The 23,941-nt window shown below is 35.9% G+C and overlaps 1 pseudogene; it reads right to left on the reverse strand.

Moving 5' to 3' along the window:
* Positions 1-5,886: 5,886 nt before the first annotated feature.
* LOC120276057 lies at positions 5,887-23,487 on the reverse strand (annotated as a pseudogene).
* Between the last annotated feature and the right edge of the window lie 454 nt (positions 23,488-23,941).

Below are 23,941 nucleotides of genomic sequence, written 5' to 3' on the forward strand. Positions count from 1 at the left end.
TATGAGAAGATAAAAAAATAAAAAAAAAAAAAATACTCTTACACCTTCTGTGGTTAGAAGTAATAAGTACTATTCTTCCAACAAAACAATTTGGAATATTTTTTAATACATTTTCATAAAAATTTAATTTTAAAAAAATAATTAATTTTAATAATTAATTTTAAAAATAGGATCACTAGACTAACCAAACTCACCCACGCTAGATGGATTTGTCTCGGTCCTACAGTTAAACCTCGTGGCTTTGTGAGTTGCCCACAAAGCATACGAAAAGATGAAAAAGATACACTTACACCTGGTTGGAAAGGCGTACTATTCTCTCAACCAAATAATTTGGACTAAGTTTTTATATAATTTTTTAAAAAATTATTTTTTAAAAAAATAAATATATTTAATAATTAATTTTTAAAATATGAATATTAATATATTTTTAAATTCTACATATTTTATTTTTATTAATATTAACTAAACCAAAATTTGTTCATCCCGAATAACAATTCTTTTAATTTAAATAAAATTTGAGAATTTATTTTATAGAGAGAAATTTGTAGAGGCCTAAAATGTACTCCCTTCGTTCTTTTTTATCTGTCATAAACTCATGTTTTTTTTTATCTGTATTTTTTATTATCAAGAAGCATTTATTATTTTTTTTCAAAACTACCCTAATACTTTATTCAATTTTTTTGGGATTAAATGAGAGAGAAATGTGAAAATATAAATTATGGGATAATTTTGAAATAATTAAATTTATTAGTATGTGAGATTCGACTATTCATGACAGATAAAAATAAACGAAGAGAGTACTTGTCTCATCATGGAATCTTCTGTACTTTGCCGGGACAATTAAAACTAAAAGGTCAGAACGGCACAAACATCGCTGGCAATTATTCTAGCATGGTCAATGTTTGCCCACATCTTATCACTGTCAATTATGAGAAGATATAAAAATTATTCTTTGTTTTTTTTCTGAAAAAAATACAAAAGTTTAAATAGTGAAATAAGTGCACATGTGTTACAATTCCATAAATCACATGATTCATGTATCAGGCCATTCACAATTTCACACCAATTTGTGTATGTAACAACCCTATATTTTATATTCCTCATCCCCACCTTGATGCTCCGTCCGGTCTAATTTATTGGGGGCGTTTAGTGCTTTTCATAGAAAATGTTTTGATGAAATTTAATTAATAGAAAAATAATTGATGGGTAGTAATATTTTTATTTGGTATTGAAAGATATTCTTGGGATCTGTTGGTATAATAACAAAAATGCCCTTGTGTTATTTTACTTATCCATAACTTATTAATCAATTCTTAATATTAAAATAATAATAATATGTTTTCAAATATATAAAATGATGTTAAAAAATCAATTAAAGAAATAAATTTAATAAAATACTTTATTAACTTAATCAATTTTTTTAGTTTAAACATTTTTTAACAAAATATTAAATATTTTTATAAGATAAAATATTTAAATATTTCTTATTTTAATATTTTTATTTAAATATTTATTTGAGTAGGAAAATAATTTTCAAAAAAATTGAGGGTATTTTAGTAAAAAAAAAGTAATTTCACTTTTCTTTCCCATGGAATGTGACTTTCCAATCATATATTTAGGGATTCACTTTTCCTCAATTTGATGGGATTATTCTCTCATGGCAATGTTATTTTTTAAGGAAACTCTACCAAACATGGTAAAGTGATTACCTTGTATTACTTTCTAGGGAAAGTTGCTACTTTCCATCAACTTTCCCATCTACGAAACACAACCTATATGTCTTCTTCTAGAAATTTTTATATTATTTGTTTATATATTATTTAGAAAACCCATAAAATTTTAATTTTTTTTAATCAATTTTACCCTTTTATCTTTAGTACTTACTATATTAATTGTCATATTTAAAATTTTTTTCAAATTATTTCACCTTTAAGAGTTTTATAAGTATCAAATTTTTTTTCAATTTTACCTTTTTTTTTCATTTAAAGTGATGTGTGCATTAATAGAAGTAAATAACTCTAACACTGGTAAAAATGTCTTATCATAATTTTTTTTATAAATTTTAGGAATTTTAATGATAGTTCTAAACTTTAAGCAAAGCTCAAATGTGACATTACTGAAATCCCTAAAAAAAGTTTAGTTTATTGAAATGGAGTGAGCATAATCTTATATTTTCTAATAGTTTATTGCAAGACTAAAAAAATTATTCCCTTCATTCCTTTTTACTTGTCACATTTACCTAATTCACACCAATTAAGAAAAAGTTTGATTCAAATTAGTTGGTTATCTGTATTTTATAAAAAATTTCATTACTTTTCAAAATTACCCATATTTAATGGAGTATATAATTTAATACTTAATTGATTGTGATTTATTGAAAATTATAAAATACATTAAATTAAAGGGTAAATTTGGAAAAAAAATTATTAATATTGCACAAAATTTTTAATATGACAAGTAAAAAAGAATAAAAAAGAGTTCCAAAATGTGATAGGTAAAAAAAGAACGGAGAGAGTATCTTTGAGAAAAAATGAGTATAATTAGAGTAGAGAAAGAAATTAATGGAACGTTGATGGGTTTTAAAACCAAGGTAATTTGGAAAAGTAGATAATATTTTTGATAAAATTTACGGCTATCAATTAAATTTAACCGACTTTTTGATGGCCATGAATCAGTTAAAGTGAAAATATAAATACGATGGGAGGGAGTATATGGAAAACATTTTTTTTTCGGTGTTAAAAGAGCTATGATAATAATAGTAGCTCAAAAACAAAATCCCATGTAGATAACAAGTTAGCATCCACGTCATTAAATATAGCATCACTCTTATTTTTTTAAAAAAATATTGTGTTGGGAAAACTTTTATTTACATTGAGTAAAGTTTGATTTTAATTAATACTGATAAAAATAGATATTTAAAACTTAAAATTCTACGTTCCTAGCTTGTAATAAATTTTTTTATATATTAATGATTTATTTAAAATTAATTATTAAATATATTTATTTGAAAAATCGAATTTTTATCAAAAACATGTTTACTATATATATATATATCATGTATTCATTGCATTTCATTATTCCATATTATTTTGTAGCCTTGAGTTTTTTTCCTTTTTATTTTTTTACCTTTTTTTTATACATTTATGATAAAATCTACTAGAAGGACATGTGGAATGATGAAAATAGTCTCACTTTAAAGATATTTTGATTTTTGTGAGGGGTGCAGGCATAGGCGGTTTTGATTTTAGTTTGTCCCGCCCCGAAAGCATTTATTTATATTTATATGCCCTATATATATATATATATATATATATATATATATATATATAATTTTAGGTTTTTTAATTTGTAAATTAAAATATCCACTCAAATTATTGTATGTTTTGATTATAATTTTATATTTTAATGTTTTAGCTTAAAAAATTCAATACTAAAAAAAAATCATAGGTTACAATTTTAACTTATAGATAAATATTATATTTTATAGGAGATTAACAAAAAAAAATTATTATTTTTTTTCAATTTTAATTGGTTGTTTGTATCTTTACATTCATAATTATATAGTGTAAAAGAAATAAATAAATAATGAAGCGAGGTGGGGCATGAAGAAAAAGAGTAGTAGCTACTACAGACCATTACCCCTTGTTTGGTTGGAGGATTTTGGAGGGGTAGCAATGGGTGAGGAGGAGTGATGGTTGTTTTGGTTGAGGGAGTAAGGAGAAGGAGGAGTTTGGAGGGGTGCTTCACCCCTCCAAACCCCTCACATCCCACCTTTCCAAATCGGGTCTTTTGGAGGGGTGGAATTATTCAACAAATATTTTAAACTTTAAATACATATGAAAAGACCAAAATACCCTTTATCAATTTGAGAAATTACCATAATATCTTTTTAAAACCTAATTTCATATCTCATATTATTTTTGTTTTCTCTTTTTTTTTAATGTGTCAATTTAATAATAATAATATTATTATTATTATTATTATTATTATTTATATAATAATAATAGAGTGATTATAGTATTAGTTTAATAATATTATTATTATTTATATAATATTATTAATATTATACAAATAATATTATTACTAATGTTAAAATTAATATTATAAAAATTGGTACAAAATAATCCCAGATATGTATAAAAAAAATATTATGATCAATTTTATATAAAAAGGCAAATTCGTAAAATACACATCAGACCTCTCCTTACCCCTTAGGAATGTCGATTAGGGCGGGGCGAGGGATTCCCCGGTTAAAATTCCCCGTGGGGAAAAATCCCCCCCCCGGATCTCCGGCCCGTCTAAAATATAACATGTGGGTTACAATATCGGGGTTATTTTAAAGATAAATAATTAGTTTTTATGAATATTAGAAATTTGAAAAATTAGAAGTTTGAATTTTAATTTTGTAAATATATTATATAATGATTTTATTAAAATAATTTAAGATTTTATTAAATAAATATGTTTTAATGAAATATATAAATTTAAATAGTTAATAAGTTATATGAAATAATTGTGAGTTCCATAATAATAACTAAAAATATTAACAAATAATTCCTACTCACCCCTCCTAACTCCTTCTAACCAAACAAAATAGATAAATTACCCATCCACACTCCTCCAATGAACCAAACATAAAAATTTTTCAAACTCTCCATTCTCCTCTCCTCCTTACTCCCCTTCACTCCTCCCCTCCCCTCCCCTCTTTCCCTTTGAACCAAATAAAGCCTTTCACTGCTCATGGACAAAGAGAACCAAGAAAGAACTCTTATTAGTTCACTTACGTGCACATAACATCCCTCTGGCGCTACTACAGACCATTATATAGGAACATTGGATGGTTCAGAGTAGAACTAACAAATGGGGCCCAAACTTAAAGTTCGTCCTATGGTCCATATTATTAACCCTATCTACAGTGAACCAATCCCAACCCTTTATAGAAAACAGCCACGTGTACAACTTAATCCACCGTGTCATAAATTGATTGGATAACACCCCTTCACCAACTGCCATTCAAATCCTAACTAACTCTTCCACCACTGATCAGCACAAGAACACAGCCTCTTCTATTACTGAACCTCCACCAGAACACAACCACCAGCAACTCATCAGCTACTCTTCCACAGCAGAGACTTCTTCAATTAACTCCTCCAAAACAACCTCTTCTTCACCTCCACCCAATACCTCACCACATAACAAAAAATGGAAAGATTCACATAATAAAAAGTTCTTTTTTATAAACATAATAAAAAAAAATTTGGTGAAATGTTTTTTTCTGTCTCCTTTGATGCATCCTTCATTTAGATAAAATATGTATCCAGTATTATTTCAGTATTATTGGGATCTCATTTTGCAGAAGTTGACGACGCATCTCTTAGATTGATTGGGTCATCGATCTTAGCCAGACACGGCTTGTTTTATAATTGTAATTATCTTGACATGATTGAAAGAGTAACAGCTATAGCTTATTCATCAAATACCAAGATATAGCTATATATATCCTCCCTTGTGAATAAATAGCTATGTTTAAAATCAAGCTTTTGCAAGGATCGCCTAAATATCCTGTATCTACATACCTAGTTAGTTCAGAACCAAAATAATCTATTTTTTTTTTAATTCAGATAATGAATAGGGCCAAAATAATTATATTTGTAATGACTTGGTATTCTCCGCAAGCAACCAAGATAATAGTTGCATTTATAAAAAAAAAATCAAATTTATTGCTATGTTTTTGTATTTTCTTGGAGCATTATAATATTCAGGCAATAATTTAACATGTCAGTAATTTATTAAGTAGCACACAGGTGCAGGAATAAGCTTGTCACAGCACAGGCACTTCGGCACATCACTGACAAATGAACCGGGGAAGTATTGTCGTTCCAAGTATTATTTTGGTGCGCTTGTAAAAGAATCGTCTAAAGCCGCAATTAAATCACCTACATCCTCAATGCCAACGGAGATCCAAACAAGGTCTTTGGTCAAGCCCTTGGCCTCCATCTCTTCGGCAGGAATGCTTGCATGCGACATGAAGTATGGAAGGCTAATAAGTGAGTTTACACCTAAAATACAAAAATGAGTTGTGCGTTACAAATTGACTGAACATTACACATGGGAAGCAAATGACATCAAGAAGCATAACAGTGCCAAATTCTTTGGTTACGAAGCAAATGACATCGAGAAGCATATGTTGGGGTCTGGACGGTATTTAGAAACAGTGAAAACTGCGGAAGACACTGTAGTAATGCACTATTCACTAACACTGTAACACTGTTACTGTTCACGCGCAGACGGTGTGCGGCCCACGAACTTCACTGGCAATTCTACGCGGCCCGCGCGGTTCACTGGCGATCCGCTGTGGTTCACAAAGAGGCTTGCACGGCCCGCGTGCAGCCCGCGCACTTCACTAGCGATCGGCACACTCCACTAACAACCCTGCGCGGCCCGCGTGCAGCCCGCGAACTCTGGAAAACACCTTCAATAGCTTCCTTGAGGCTTCAATGCTTCTCCCAAGGGTTCTACAAGGCTTCAAAGCTCCAACTCAAGTATAAAACACTACCAAACCCCTCAATTCTTGTTAGAATGGGATGAACAAACAAACATACAACAATGCAAGACAACGATTTAGCGTGGAAACCCTACGAATCGAGGGAAAACCCACGGGACTCCTTAGAGCCTCTTAAACATGCTTCACTACATCAACAATGGGATACAATGAGGTATCTCTCTAGATACAACTAGAGGATCAAAGAGGGTTCTCTCTAGATACAACTATAGGATCAAAGAGGGTTCTCTCTAGACACAACTAGAGGATAACAAAGAAGAAGGCACAATAACTCAAGAGCAAGCTCTTGGCACACATACATCATCAACACACACGATGGATAACAAAGAGAGACATCAAGAAGAGATTAAGGAAGATCAAACCGGTAGGCTGGGAGAGCTACCCGCAAGGATTGACTACCCGAAGTTGGGGCGAAATCCGGCACTGATTTGCCGACCGATCATCTTGCTTTGCTTAACCCTAGCCTCTTTTGTCTTCCTCTTCTTCTTGGTTTTCTTGCCTTCAAACCCTCACATTTTGCCCTCTTTTCCTTTTCTTGGCTGACCTACACCTATCCTCATCATCTCACTTGGTTATAAATACCAATGGCAAAATTACCATTGAATCCTCAAGTGGCTTCCATTATTGATACAATTTTTTTTCTTTTTTTTTCTTTCAACTTGGGCTAAGCCTAATTATTTCTTCTAGCCCAAATGGGCTGAAACCCAACAGCATAAATTTACTTTGATAATTCACAAACTTGGTAACGACATTTAATAATATGTTATTCATTCTGAGTTAAATAAACATTTCCATAATTACCACAACTAACAGTGATGCTGAAGTACTTCGTGTTCTTAGCTTTGTGCTTTGAGAGAGCATCTGATCCAGTAAAAAAGCTGAGTATATATAGAACCAACACATGTTGCCTCCTGTGAGATTTGGAGAAAGAATGGAATCAAGTTTTGTTTTCCAGTCCTTAATTGTCATTCTGATGCAGTGTTCAGATACATGAGAGAGAAGTGTAATTTGTGCCCAGAGTGAGAAGGAAGTCCAGATAGTTGACTTTCTTCACCCTTGGGTGAGATGATAAGAATTCAACTATCTTTTGTGCACTTGTGTTGCAGTAATGAGCTGATAATAGGAAATAGGAGTAAAGGGAAGAGAAGAAAGAAGGGGAAGGAGAAGGGGGTAGAGAACTGATGAAAGATTCCTCCCTTGTTCATTCATTGTACCCTTCTTTTATAGGTATTACTACACCCATAGTAACATAAATGCCAGTGTGGCATTTTAACAAACATGTTGTCTGCCACCAACATTGGTCACGGGATGTCCCTTTTTCTAATGCTCACGATTCTCCAGATTACAATGGTTTCCATTCATCACTAATCATCAAGCTAATTATACCATTAACTACTAATCAAAAATGATTTCTCTACTTCATTATGCCATGAAATCCTTAAACTTGTCACTTGGGATCCCCAGGTTACTGCGTTTGCTTCTCCTAACGTCTCCAACCTTGTTGCTTGCAACAACTTGCCTGTTGGCAAAAGAATATTCATATCACCAACCCAAACAATTTAACCAGACAATGATAGAACCATTAGCAGAGAATAAACATAAATTGATAGTGAAAAGCTAAAAAAACAGTAGTAAATAATCTTCTTTTTTGATCATGGAAAAAGCATGGCAGGTAATAAGTATAAGTTGAAGGTGTGCAACTTTAATACAACAAGAAGCTGCTAATCCCAACTATTTAGAGTTAGCTACATAAATCCTTCATTTCCACATTATTCCAAAAACCAAAAAATTTTAAAACAAAAAGGCAGACATATTCTTTTGTCAAGTTTAAGTCAACCTTTTCCTCTATTATACTCCACTTAAAAATTTTCCAGACTTCACATACCTACTCCAAGCTTCAAAGGTTGACACAGAATTGGAGACGAAATACTGTTATCCACCAATACAAAAGCACCATGCGATTGAGCTATTTCTAATATTTTTGCAAAAGCTTTCAACGGTTAATAGTTGCTAATGTTTCGAAACAAATTTGTGTAGTCCAATTCTGTTGACACAAACTTCAAGATAATATACTGTTATCCATCAATACAAGAGCCCGATGTGAGAGGGCTATTTCTGATAGTTTCCACAAAAGCTTTCAATGGCTAATACTTAGTATCATTTCCAAACAAATTAGTGCAGTCCAATTACAAGAGATATCGATCAAAAGCTTTTTTTTTTTTTAACAAAAGCGATTGTTTAAAACATTTACACAGGATTCAGCAAGTATTATTGGTTTAAAACAATTATGGACTAACGAGTCACATATCAACATGCTTGCATTTTATTTTTAGACAATTTTTGTGTTTCATTACCATCAATAATCGTTCTTGAAACACTAATTTTAAAAATATAAATTAGAAATCCATACCATTACCCTTATGTTTGTAATTTGTAGGTAAGGATTCGTTGGGCTCTCCAACCAAACAAGCTTTGTGCGAGAGCCAATTGCTGATGCCACAACACTCAAATCACTAGTTTTAACTTGCCTATATGATCACATAGACATAATTTTTAATTATAATTGCGCAGAGCTTGAAAATAACACAAATCTTCAAGAAAAAAGGGGCAAGAGACTAAAGTCACGACAATTCTTTTCTTTGGAACCACTTTTGATAGAAAGCGATCAGACCCACCATATAGGTCGTCTCCTCAACCATGACACACCAAATTCATTGATTCAACAAGGTCTGTGACAATTTCTAAGGCAGTCATTTCAATAGTGAAGGAAAACACAAAATCAGCCTTCTCAAGTTTGGCTGTAAGATTGAATGCTATAAAGAAAAGCCCTTGTTAGTGTCACCACAGAAGACGAACTAATCTGCATCCTGTAGTCCAGATCATCACATAAGGATCATGTCATCATGTATACTGACCTTTGTAGTATATCCAGAGTTGGATTACCACTTCTAGTATAGTCATATGAACCAAACTCTGTGGCTGAAAGCTACGATATAAGCCAAATATAATTCAAAATAAATGAGAGAATAAAATTGTCCAATCATTTAGTAGCACATCACATATCCATTAAAAGGTTTTCGAAAATGTAATTATAACCAATCAAGAAGAAAATCTTGAAAACTTTCAGACAACTCAGATTTATCCTCACACAAATCAATAATTACAATATTGTGGTAAGCCTCTTCCATCACAAAAAAATATTGATGGATGCAAACACAACATGTGTATCTTTACGCTGCATTTTTGCACATGAGATGCTTTACAATTATCCACATCCTTCACCAATAAATAAAGGTGAACTAAAATCACACTAGGTGAAAGGGCTCAAATGAAGTAAGAATATGATTGTTCATTCTGTAGTGGAATAAAGAATTGCATGAACGTATGCTTCAACATGCTGGATTTGAACATATTAGCAATTCAAAAATATCTACTCTCATTTCCTCTGAGTTACAAAAGAAAAGGCTGAATCTTTGGCAAGAAGCAGGCCATAAGTGAACTATTACAATCATAGATATATAACCATCACTTTGAAATTAGGGTTACTAGCTTAAATGTGGCAGTCCGGTACAATGAAGTGCTGGTAGCATGATAAGAATCAAAATCATTAGTAAAATTAGCCAAAATCGTGGCAACACTTGGCTCCCTATCATCCAAATCTGCAAAGTTTTGCATCAATAAACCCCAGAGCTACATGAAAAACATAAACAAATTCCAAAAACCATCACCCCTTACATTCTGGGGTGACGAAGGGATCGTACCATTCGAGCCTTTTTTCATGCTTTACCGGAGGTCTGGAGAAAGCAACAATCAATAGGATTAAAGAAGAAATTCAAATTTTTTTCTTATTTTATATTTTATAAATTGAAAATTTAATTGTTTTCGATTCAATAATAATAATCCCAAGGAACAATAAAAAAAATTACAATCAGTTGGCAAAGCAAATAGCAAATCAGATTCAATGGGCGGCTCCTCTAATCCAGTAGGAATTTCCTTCACCACAACAGAGCCCGTCAAATGTTTTCCCTTTGCTTTAACACTCACAAGATCCAACCTTTCCAACACTAGAGGCCATCTAGTGCTCCCCTTCATCCAAAGTCCCAACCACTGTTTAGCATTTAAGGATTTATTGAACTCCTGTATCAAAATCATTGGATATTTCAGAGAATTAAGAAAAAACAAATGCAAAACTAGCAAAGGGAATCCATTTCCTTACAAAAGAGGGATTGTGCAATGTATCAGGGGGAGGAGACAAGGAAAAAAAAAAGATTGTGCTGAGTTGACCATGAAAGAGTTGAGCCGAGACTAAGGTTTCTATTGGAGAATTCAGTGCGAACTTCTCGTGCAATGGACAAAATGGAACAATAGTGTCTTTATTTATACAGCTAGCTTTCCCCTTGGTTAATATTAATCAAAAATAAATATTTTCAAACCATAATTTAATTAATGGTATTTTTTAAGGAAAATGACTGAGCCAAAGAGCAATGAAATCAAGGCCACTTTTGTTCGTCATCATTTTCAAAACCGGATGAAGAAAATTGATTGAAATTTGGTTTTTTTTTCTTTTCCATTTTCTAAATATGAGTTTCAAAAATCAAAGAACCTCAACAAAAAGAGAAAGGTCACAATAAGTAGTTATTTTGGTAGAGGGAAAAAAATGCAGACTAGAATAGCAAACAACAGCATAAGCTTAGAGCATTAGGTGGTTTATTCAAATTAAAATTGAATAACATTAACCTCCTAAATTTAGCAGAACACTACTCAGGCATTTAACAACAAAAGAAACATCAAAGGAATGCAATAATGCAAGTATCAAGAAAGCGTTATGAGATATGAAAAACTAGAAAAGGAAACATAAGTTACACCTGATGAAAAAAATCAATAGTTGTCATGCCAAAAAAAAAAACCCCTTCCTTGTTAGATATCAAAACTTGTATAACTTAATAGAGAAACTGACCATCTGTTATTCAAACCAAACAACAACAAGCAATTCCAAGCTGAAATTTTAAATTAAATTAACATACAAAAATCTAATGAAGAACAAAAATTTCAATATCATTAGGAAACATAGATTAACAATCACCATCATCAACAAAACAAAAGAAACAAAAAGGCATTACAGAAATATAGACAAAAGATCATAAACCATAAAACAAAGAAGCATCTCACAATCATGGCATCACTCCTCCAATCCACAACGGGGAAGAAAAGGAAACCTTGTGAAAACTAGGAGCACTCCACACGAACACTATAATCAGGCAATGTCAACGGTTCCTCAATCGAATAGAGTAGCCATGTCCGGGGAATTGATAGATGATGACGGCCGCGGGTTTGAGGAGAATTTGGGGAGCCGTTGGGGGTAAATTTTTGAGTGAGGTTACTGTGTTTTGCCCAGTTTTCACTTTAGTCACTATGTTTTAATTTACATCAAAGTAGTCATCATAAATCAAAATTTCATTTAATCGGGATGTCACTCTTGGATTTCCGGTTAAGTAGCAACCGGAGATACCACATCATATTAAAATAAATATTATTTTAATACTTAGCTGGACGGGACACAGTAGCCCCAGTTCACATCATGTTTAGAAAATTTACTCAGCATCCATGTCATGGAAGAGGAGAAGCTAACAGTGAAGCTGAGTGGATTTTCTTAACATGACATGGACTAATGCTGACGTGTCCAGTTCAGCTAGATATTAATAACTGTTTATTTTAATTTGATGTAGCATCTTCGACTGCGACATCGGATAAAATTAAACGAAAAATCCAAGAGTGACCTCCCAGTGAAATGAAATTGATTTATGATGACCACTTTGATACAAATTGAAACATAGTGATTAGTGGCCAAAGTGAAAATTGAGCAAAACACAGTGATCTCCTCAAAAATTTACCCGAGCCATTTGTGAGTTGTGATTTCCAAATCAAAAATCCAAACAGAGATGCACATGATATGCACGTGAGGAACTATATTACTAAGGAAGAGTAAAATAAAGTTCAGTTCACTGTGGTTACTGTAGCAGATTCTCCGGTCCAATTAGAGCTGTCAATTTGGGCTTAGTCCACTGAGTTGGTCCGCCCCGTCAATTAAAATAAATGGGTTGGACTAGTTTTTTATAGGCTCGGTTGGAGGTGGGCCTAGATAGATCAGTCAACATGGGTTGTGGGTTGGGATAGGCTAGCCGGCCCTCGTAATTTTTAAAAAAAATTTTAAAAAATGAAAAATTATTAAATTAATTACAAAGTTAGAAAGGTAAATACATGTTTATAGAGGTGCTTTTATGCGAAAAATATTGATTTTTAACATATTATTTTTTAAATTTTTTTTTAAACTTTCCAAATTTAATAGGATTAAGATAATTTTGATGGATTGATGGTGTTGATAAATATTGTCATAGTAATGAATGTTTTTATTTTGCGTTTATTTTTGGATTTTGTTAATTTTTTTATGTATTATGGCCAGGTAATGTTATATATATATATATATATGTGTGTGTGTGTGTGTGTGTGTGTGAGAGAACTATAAAATATAATAATTATTTTTTTTTTTACATTTTTGGCGGGTCGATTCGCCCAACCCAAAACCCAAAGTGGGTTAGGTTGGTATTTGCCGGCCCTCCAAAATGGTGCCTATGCCTGCCCCGCCCCACCCCACCCCGTCCCGTCAAATGGTGGATTTTGGCGGATCGTTGGCCGGGCTGTTGGGTGGCCCAAATTGATAGTTTTAAATCCAATATATCTCTCCCTCATTATTTTTTAATATATATGTTTAAATAATAAAAAACAATTGTTCTAATTATTGCACAAGATAATAATATTTATTTTTTAAAATCTAAAATAAACATGAACAAACCACTGTTACCAAAGATAAAGTTTATTTTTGCAAAATAAAAATTAATTTTTAGATGGAATCTTGCATATGCATTTTAATACTAGATTAGTAGATTTCTAAAACATAAGAAACCAAAAGAGAGATTAAATTAAAAACAAACCCAAAATATGAAATAATGTGTATAAAAAAGATTTTAGTAAATTTTAAATAGTAATCATTGAAACCATATTTAACTTATGCCAAACATTTAAGCATGTATTGAATTAGCACCGGGGAGAGCTTCTACTAGACTAGAAACCCTTTGAAGATGTCTCATTAAAAAATTTATATATATTATTTTATTCCCTTTTCATATACTCTTTCGCATGGCAGCTGAATGCCATGGCAACACAAGGGTTTACGCCACAATTTAACAGCCGGCCGGCCTTTTAAATTTAAAATATATATTTAAAACTATATGGTGGATAACATAAAAAGTTTGGAGGTCATTAATGTTTAAAGTCTAGACTCTATACTAATAAGAAGGTCTGTGCTTTGATGCACGTCTCAATATATTACCAAAAAAAAAAAAAAACTGTTTTAAAAATAATAAAAATTAAAAAAATGTTTTTAATATCTCTTCAAAATCATCCTCACTTGAAGAAACTAGGGGCGGCATATTCCGTATATTCGAGTAAATCTTGAACTTCTGCACCAAAACTCAAAATTATAATGTCAACTAATATAACAAGACATTTATGTCAGCATTGAAGTTGAAAATACTGATGTATATAATATGGAAAACCTTTTCAGAAGGACGTAGTTTTATAAGGACGTAGTTTTATCAAGCAATGGGCAACGTTGCATTTTCTAGATGTCATCTGCCACAACATGTTAGTAGGGCTGTAACTGAACCAAGCTGAGCTGGGCTTTGCCTTGTTCAAACTCGTTACTATTTAATCAAGCTCGAGTTTGAGCCGAGTTTTCTTTGAGCTTCATTTTTCATATTCAAGTTTGACTCGTTACTATTTTAACCGAGCTCGAGTTTTAACCGAGCTTATTTCGAGTTTCATACTCGAGCTCAATTTGTTAAGAAAATTCGAAGCTTAGACTTGGCTTGTTAGCTTAATTAAGGCTTGATTATTTTTTTTCTATTTTTTTATTTAGTATAGTATCATTTAAAATTTATTTAATAAATCATTATCAAATGTGACTTAACTCAATTTAAGTTTGAAGATCATTTTAGTAAAAGAATAATTTAAGCATGTTTATGGAATCATTAAGGTTTGAGTTCAAGTTGTTAAAATCTTCATTAAATAAGTTAACAAATAATTATAATAATATCAAAATTAGCATTGTGATGTAACTATTTATAAATATTTTTTTTAATATTATTAACAATCCAGTAAATAAGTTTGTTCACGACACTATAAATGATTGTTACAAATAAAATTGTAAATGATACTATAAAGCGAGTTATTCACAAGATTTAATGAGTCGAACTTGGTGGTGTTCAAGCTTGGCTCGTTTATCTTACGAGCTCATTTAACTTAATGAACTAGCTAACCCAAGTTTTTAACGAGCTGAGCCTTCGAATAGTAGTTTAGAGCCATATATGTGTGACTCAAATTGACAATGACATAATCACATATATATACCTTAATATATATATATATATATATAAACGAGCTCACAACCGAGCTTATAAATGAGTTTATTCATGAGCTTGTTCACGAGCTGTGTTTGTGAACTGTGTTCGCGAGCCAAAACAAGCCGAGCTTTAGGCTCCTCAAGCTTGGCTCATTTATTAATTGAGCTCGAAAATGATGTTCAAATTTGGCTCGTTTATAATATGAGCTGAATACAAACGAGCCCTTATCGAACCGAACATCAAGCCGCTCATAAACGGCTCGGCTTAAATACACCCTTACATGTTAGAACCACTTAGTCCGCCTTTGAAAATATAACATCTAATCCGTGGCCATGAGCTGGCCATAAATTATGATCAACATTGATTATTGTGCATAGCATTACAGGATCATTTGATACAAACCATATAACATGCAATCATTTTCTCTTTTACCAGAGTTGATTTTTTTTAATAATACTAAATTATCCAGCAAATTAAATTCGTGAAAATTATCATTTCCAAAAATATGTTGGGTGTACATGCAAAAATACAATTATACACATCATACAATATAGGGAAAATTACTGTTCACCCCTCGTAATTTTCAAAACTTCCCAAAAACCCCCTCCTACTTTTACACACCCCGGACAGCCCTTCTGTTAGTGTTTAACTTCCCTTTTGCCCCCTACCGTTCACTTCGAATGGGTCCATGTTGTGAAATCCCATTTTTGGCCTTGAAAATGGTGGGAAAGAAAAGCGCCAAATCAACATCATGTTCAACCTTTTGAAGGGTTTTCTGCTTGGTTTCTGATAGACAATGCCAAGGAGTTGCATTACATCTTGTTGTTCTCCTCATTATCATACCCGAAATATATAAATTGGTTTCTCAAACAGAAAATGAAATTGATTTCCATCGGATTGGTCAAGTTCACTTCATCTTCAAATGAGTTGTAGTCGATTTTATTGTCGGAGGCAGCAGCATGTGCCATCGTCGCCTTCTCGCTTTATGGTTGTAGAAGTTAGTATTACGACGAGAAGAACGAAAGAATTACGACGAGTTCATTTCATCTGTAAAAGTTCTTCTCGTTTATGGTTATCTATTTGTATATTTTTAAATAATGTTTAACTATTTGCTATTATCCGCTTTAAATAAATTTACTAATATGTTTAATAATTGTCATATCCGCTTAATACTTGCCATCTCCGCTTAACATTATCTTTACATGTATAACTGCTCATATTAACGTGTAAATTCTCAAAGTCTCCGCAGAAACGGAGATCTTTTTCGCTTTGATCCGAATTGTCGGCGTGGCACGGGCAGTGGCAAAGGTTATGAGATCCCGGCATAAGAATTAACGACGCATTAATTTTACGCACGCGTAACATAAATATCCCGAACACCCGCTCGTTGTCATCGATCAATGTCGGCCACTCGCTGCGTTTAACTTTTTTTATCGGATATGAAGAGTCGACCGCTGTGGACTTCACACCATAAATAACCAGGAAGAACCCTCCCCATGGACAACCACTCCTCGTCGTCCTCATCCTCCTCTTCCCATGGACAACCACTCTATCTGAAAGGATGTTTCGTGAACCTTCTTCCTTATCTTGAGAATCATTTAGCCACAATCACGCAACAAGTTAAACTATCTTTTCCTGCCCAAGCCGAAATGCTCTCATAATTGCCTGAATGCAGAGGATTCTTCAGCGGTGGATGAGGGGCAAGCAATTGCGTAGCATTTCGACTTGGGTAAGAAAAGAAAGTTTTTCACGTATTTCGTGATTGCGGAGGATTCTCTAGAGGAGGGAGATCGAGAAACATCCTTTAAGACGAGGTTGATATTTATCACTGAGACTTTTCATACTCGCTTAAGAAAAATTACGTCGACTGTACAACTATTACGCTCCGTGTTTAACTATCGTGATCTTCGCTAAGTCCCGACCACGACACATTGATTAATAGTCATTTTCATGAATGTGTTTGTTTAACCTTTTTTTAATGTCATGTACGTCAGTGTGTTCAAGTTGATGCGCATGTTATCGCAAACCGCGTGAGCATTCGAATGTCATGCACACTTGTTTCGTTATACGAGGGTCGAGTCGTGAGTGATCAAAGTCCCGAGAGGACGCTGTAAATATTGTAAATGTTGTAAATCTTTTATAAATAAAACGAAACAAGCTTTATTTGAATGTGAACTTCGAAATTTAAACAGAGACCTAGTAAAAAGCAATGTGGGAAACAAAAAGAACGCTCATCGTAAACAATAGAAAAAGTTAAACAACGACAACGGTGTTTAAGAAAAATACGTAAAGATGTTTAAACAGATGACTCGAGAGGTATCCATCTTCAACGCGATGTCAGTGAAAGCATTCAATTTAAAACAATAACATATATTTTTAAACAGCTTAAATAACTTTATTTAAAGGGTTTTACGTATTATTTACATGATATAGACTTTTATTTAAACCGAGTAATCGTTATGTTAAACACTATATGTATCCGCTTTAAACATAAAAAAAGCTTGACGCTTTAAACAGACACTCATGTCGAGCGATGACAATATGTCTTCATCATGACGATGACATATATATTTTTACTTTTTTGCCCTTGGGATGGAGGGAAAAATACCGCCCAATCACATCATGTCTAGTCTAATCTCTATGCACTTTTTTGTCTTCATCGCGACAGTAATATATATATATGCACTTTTTTTTATTTGCCTATCTCGATCGCCGTTTTGTTGTTTACATCTTCTTCTTCTTCTTCTTCGGCTTATTTTTGTTCTTCATTTCATTTGGTTTGTACGATTTCGTTTTCGGCCGATATATTATGGAGAGTTTTTTTGTGGTATTTCTAGATTCAACGGGGAGGGAAGAGTGCTAATGTTCACGAGCTCGCACTTCTTGGGAGTTGGTGTTAGCTGAGATTTGTGAGCGATGGGGTCCTCAAGTTTCTATCGTCGTGGGTTAAGTTCATCACACCGGATGGATATAAAACGGTTTCGCCTCAATAGAAAACGAGCGCTGACTTCCAGCTGGATGTGTCACGTGCACTCCATCTTCAAAATGAGTCAGTAGTTGATCTTGTCGTCGAGACAGTAAAATGTGCCATTGCTGAATCTCTAATGAAAAACGAGTTTTACTCGTAAGTTCCTTCTCTTTTAATTGTTCCAGATGTCTGGGGTCATTAGTGTTTAAATACGTCCGTCACTAGTTAACATCTTGTACTAGTCGCTTTACGCTATTAGTTCACTCGCTTAAGTATTTAATTTAACGCTTTAAATATTGTCATTATCATTTAAACATTATATTCTCCGCTTAACATATTGATCTTTTTCATTTGATCAAGTGTTGGCGAGAATTCGGGATTCTGCGAGTGCTCCAGCTCATCCCCATGGGCGACCCGACGGCGTGGGATGTCTTCCCTTGCTCGCCGGATCATTACGTCAAGTGTCGTTGCCGATATTGGACAACGTTTTGACGGTGTCGAACATTTTCGTGGGATGTACTCGAAATCATGCAATCAGAAAGGAATTTTGACTTCAAATTCATAAAGAACGAAAAACATCGGGAGTGACTATGGAATGCTGGCCGATGGTTGTCATCAGCGCCTTCACGCATCAAAAGAGTATAACAAAAAAATACTTTTCGTAATCAAGACAATCAACCCGTACACACTTGCGGTGGTGGCATAGGTTCGGCGTCGCATCCGAAAAGCGTCCAAAAATGGGTTAAGCGCACGAGTGATTCGTAAGCTCAAGGACCGTCCCTCGTCATGAGGCCATCGACATTCGGAAGGACATGTCTATGGGAACATGGTGTCCACATACCATACAAGCGAGCTTGGTTGGGAAAAGAGCATGCCCGGGTGGTCCTCGACCACGGTGACGCTCTCCACGATCGCTTGCTTTGGTATGTGGATAAGGTGGCGGAGACAAATCCCGGCAGCGTTGCGATCGTGGAAAGAGACGGTGATTGTTTTAAACGTGCATTCTTTTCTTTCAGCGCGTGTATTGTGGGATTCAAGAGGGCTTGCGAGTCATTGCTTCTCGATGGTACACACCTCCGGGAAAAATATCGGGGCACACTCATCGGGTGCCACGGGGAAAGATGGAAACAATGGTTTTTCCATCGCCGCCTTCTGTATAGTCGACAACGAGACCGATGCCAATTAGACTTGGTTCATATCTAAGTTAGGCGATGCCTTATACGAGGATGGAGATTATCATGAGATAATTACATTCGTGTCGGACAGGTCCAAGGGCCTTGTGAGCGCAATTACGAGAGTCTTCCCTTCGTCGCCACATGCATACTGTCTTCGACATTTGGAGGCCAATTTTATGAAAACCAATGTCAGACTTGGGAAGGCATTGAGGGAGGAGTGCTCGGGTCTATATGCTTCCGCATTAGCGGGCATCCACTAAAAGATTTTGATGATACCGTGAATGAACTGCAGCCACATCACCCCAAGCTCATCACCGGTTGATTAATAAATCGGATATGGCACATTGGTCGAATTATCTCGTCGTGAGGTGATCGTTGGGGTGAGATGTATTCAAACGTCATGGAGTCGCTCAATGCTTGGATCAAGGAAGCTCATCATTTCTACGGTGGCTAAAATGGTCGACTCCATAAGGTCTGCAGAATGTTGGTTTACACTTAACATTTAGTGTTACCCTTTAAACATTCTCAATCTTTGTTTAATTACACTTATCTGACTTTAAATATTAATCCTTTTCGCTTTAAATATTTACAATAATGTTCAAACATGTTTACTGAATTATTTAACCATCACCGTCTTTGTTTAACCTTATTTGCCGTGTTCAAGTTGATGCGCATGTTATGTAACCCGGGCGTGAGCAAGCGAACAAATGGGAGACCTACTTATGCCCGACATACATTCCAAGGTAGAGATCATTGTTGAGGACGGCCGAAATCTTCAGTGTTGATCGTTGTGTCGATGATCGTTACGAAGTGATCGACCGGTCACAGAATCTCTGAGATCTCGCCGATCGAACTTGTTCGCTGTCGGAAGGTGGCAAGTTTATGGTATCCCTCAGCAAAACACTCTTGCGACAGAATAATGCGCATGCACACCAACGTACATCGATTTATTAGCGGTACTTCACCGCCGATAATCATAAACCCGGCGCATAAGGAAGCTATATTCCCCATACCCAACGATGACGAGCCTCGGGACGGAAATCGTGAGCTTCGCTATAATCGACCGACTTAGAAGGCGACCGGACGGCCTAGGACGAAAGAGGATCGAGTCGCAAGCTAGCAGCGATCCATGAAGTTACATTGCAGCTCGCCGCCATGGATCCGGGTCACGATCGGCGATCTTGCAGTGAAACTGCGTCCCGACTAGGCATTGTAAATAAGCCCACGGCGATGGCGAAACATGGTGTATTGATGGGCAACTTTCCATATTTAAACTCTTACTCTTTACAACGAATTGAATGTATTTAAACAGAGACATTGTTATTTTAAACGGATACACTGTAATTTGAAATATTTCAACTGATGTTTAAACGATATATGGTATATTTAAACAATGAAAGTGAAATGTACACAATTAGAACGTAAATTAAACAATGAAATAAAACTGAATGGAATTTAACCTGCTTTACAATTCGAAACAAACAAAAATTACATTTAGATATACAAGTCATGTTCTTCGAAAACAAAAACAATGAATTGAATTTGTCCAGGTTTACATTCGAAAACAAAATTGACATTGAGATATACAGGACATGTTCTTCAAAAACAAAATTTAACCCGCTTGTGACGACACCCCTTTGTCATGGACACCGTACTCCTCCTTAAGTATGCGGGTAACATACCTTAATCCGAGGTAAGGAACGCTCTATCTCATGCGAGTCAGTAACTTCTCACCCCAAAGTAATTGCTCGATAAACCGCATGACGTAGACTGCGCAATCGACACTTCCTTGTTTTTGTCGTGGGGTTTCCTTGTCGTGCACGAGCGGGTGCCGTCGCCGACTCGCCGAACTCCATATCGACGCAAGTGTCGAATAGATTCCGCTGTCGAGATTAGAATACCGATTAAATACCAAACAGATATTAATCGGACATAATTAAAGAACTTACCATGTCCAACGCGTCCTTATCGCATTCCCCGGACATGAAGAATAATCGCCTGTATTCTTGTTTATCATTGTCCGTGACGACGACATGGAAGTGGCCATTCATGATTATCGGGAGGATGACAATTTGAACTTCATGCGATGCGTACAAAAGCATCCCCGACCATAGCCATAATTGTTTCATGTGCGTCGTCCCCGCTTTGACATAAACAGCCAAGAAGAGTGTCCGGTGATGGAGGCGCACTTCTTGTAAGGATATGGTCTTTGCTCGCCGACTTTTTGTATTATGCATGTACGAAAGCGTCCATCACATCATCGCTGACCATCTCCTTCCCCTCAAGCAGCGTAGTATAATTTGTCGGCGTGTGGTCGTTGACAGAGTCATTCTTCCACACGATGCAGTCTTGAGGTTAAACGATAATGAGATATAATAAGACCATATTGTAAATATTTAAATGATATTATCAATTGTTACATGATATTATATATAATTAAACGTTAAGTAGACAAATTAAATGATAACATAAAGGCATTAAACACTATTAGAAATTCGTTAAACACTATAACAAAACCTTTAAACAATATCATAAAAACTTTTAAACTTATCCGTCCATAGAGCAGTTGAGAAAGATCCTCATCAACTCCTGCTCATATTTGTTAAGACGCGACAGGCCAACCCATTTCTTCTTCTTTGGAACAAAAGCTTTCCGAGTCGTCGGGTCCCATTGTTGGTTGGCCTTGATCATCTCTCTCATTGCTCGGTCGGGGTCTTCGACGATCATCTTCCTTCAACGCGGGGACGATGGCGACAACATCAACTGCAGCCACATCCTTACATGGTTGTTCTTGTTGTGGGATTGTGTCTGGCTTTGATGCGAGGACGACGGCGAGCGACGATCAACCGCGCACACATCCTTACATGGTTCTTGTCGTGGTGGGATTGTGTCCCCGCTGGATGCGGCAATCGTCGGCCACCGCCACGCGACCACGCGACATGCAGTCGACGATCTTCTCAACCGTGCCAGCGATGGCGAGCATCATCGGGAGACACACCCTTAGCTTGTTCTTGATCCGCAGGATTGTGTCCATCTTTGATGCCGTGATCTCGACATCGGTTCCACCGGGTCCATCGATTCATTAAGAAGAGAGTTGACGACCTTCTCAGCCGCAGCAGCGGCCACATCATCGACGATGTCCTCCAGCGTCATGGCCATGTCATCAGCGGTGGCGATCTCGATAACGACATCGGCCGCCGATGGTGTTGCTATTGTTTCATCGTCGCCGGCGGTGGAGACGGAGGCGATGTGTTCTCCTCTTTTTCGCAAGTCTCTTCGAATGTGGCCGCCTTGGAACGACCTTCCCGATGATGTAGCCGTCGTGCCGAAATTCCCGACGCCTCGTTTGTCTCGGGTGCTCAGTTCTTTGGAGGGATGGCGCAGTCGGTTGTGAACGTCCTTCCAGTGCCTCAACACGAGCGACAAGCCGAGGAAACTCGGTCATCAATATTTGGCACTCCTGCATAAGAGTTCGCGGTGACATCTTCGCCTAATGTCATTTGGGGTGGGTCGCCACGGTCGGAGGGGTCGCCATGGTCGAGTCGCCACAATCGAGGGACTATCGTTGTCGTGGTAGGGGGTTGTTGCAATCTGCCGGTAGGGGAGGGCTTCTCCGGCGTCGAGGAATCGCGTGTGAGTCGGAAGTAGGAGAACAGGCGTCCCGGGCACAGCGATGAGAGTCGCCCTCTCATCCCGCCTTGAGCAAGTGGTTCGAAGCATAGCATCCGTCCGCTCGGTTGCCCCAACAAATATTTCTTCTTCGACGATTCATCGGAACCGACTTTCGGGAAACTAACATATGTAAAACCAAACAATTTCAGATGAAATCATTCATTTTTAAACTATAAAAACTATATTTAAACGAGTGTTTATATATTTAAACGTTATAGAATATAATTAAAGCGGAGAACAAAAAAATATTTAAACCAAGTATGAATAACGCTAAACGGTAAATACTAAAGTTAAACAGCGAAATAAAATGTTTAAACATTAAAGACTTATGTTAAACATTGTCCATGATTTATTACCTCTTTTTCCATCGAGCGATGACAAGTCGGTTTCTCACGTCGCTGCTTCCGGTAAGTACTTTCACCGTAACGACAAGATCTTTTGGGATCTTACCAAACGGACTTTCTTCCCCGTTCGGTCACTCGTAGAAACCAGGGACGTTAAGCCGGCCGAGCAATCCTTAATGTACCTCGTGTTGGTCTTCTTCCCGTCGCATCTATCTTGCACTCGGAGCTGCTCGTCGGAATATCCTCCATAAGCCACTATGCGTCGCTCGCGCCTACGTCGATCGCCCCACTGGGTCTGGTAGATCATTGACATAATCAACGATACGATTCGGAACCGAGCATGGCGTATTTGGGAAGAGGGATCGTACCCATGAGGTACACCATCGAGTTTGACAAAAATTATCTTCTTCTCCCTCAGCCGAACAAGTTGCACCGAGTGCTCTTGATGGAGTCTCTGTGTCTCGTAGGTTTTTTGATAGATACCTCCCTCGAACGTCGACAGGGTTTTTCTTCTTCGAAAGACCAGCTGCGTCGCCATGCAACGCAGACCAGAAACCGAGGGCCACATCTTGAGGTCTCAAACTCGGCGAGCTTTCCCGATCCCGAATTTATTGAGTGCGACCATTGTATCTTTGCAAAAAGAGAATCAGAAGGGCCCTCTCTGGTATATAGCTTCCACTCAGATGAGCAGCCGCAAACGGTGTCACGTCGAATAATCTCCCGTAGTCGAGGGGTCATGTTATTTTTTTCAATTCGACTAA

Source organism: Dioscorea cayenensis, chromosome 14, assembly GCF_009730915.1.
Source record: "Dioscorea cayenensis subsp. rotundata cultivar TDr96_F1 chromosome 14, TDr96_F1_v2_PseudoChromosome.rev07_lg8_w22 25.fasta, whole genome shotgun sequence".
Lineage (NCBI taxonomy): Eukaryota > Viridiplantae > Streptophyta > Magnoliopsida > Dioscoreales > Dioscoreaceae > Dioscorea > Dioscorea cayenensis.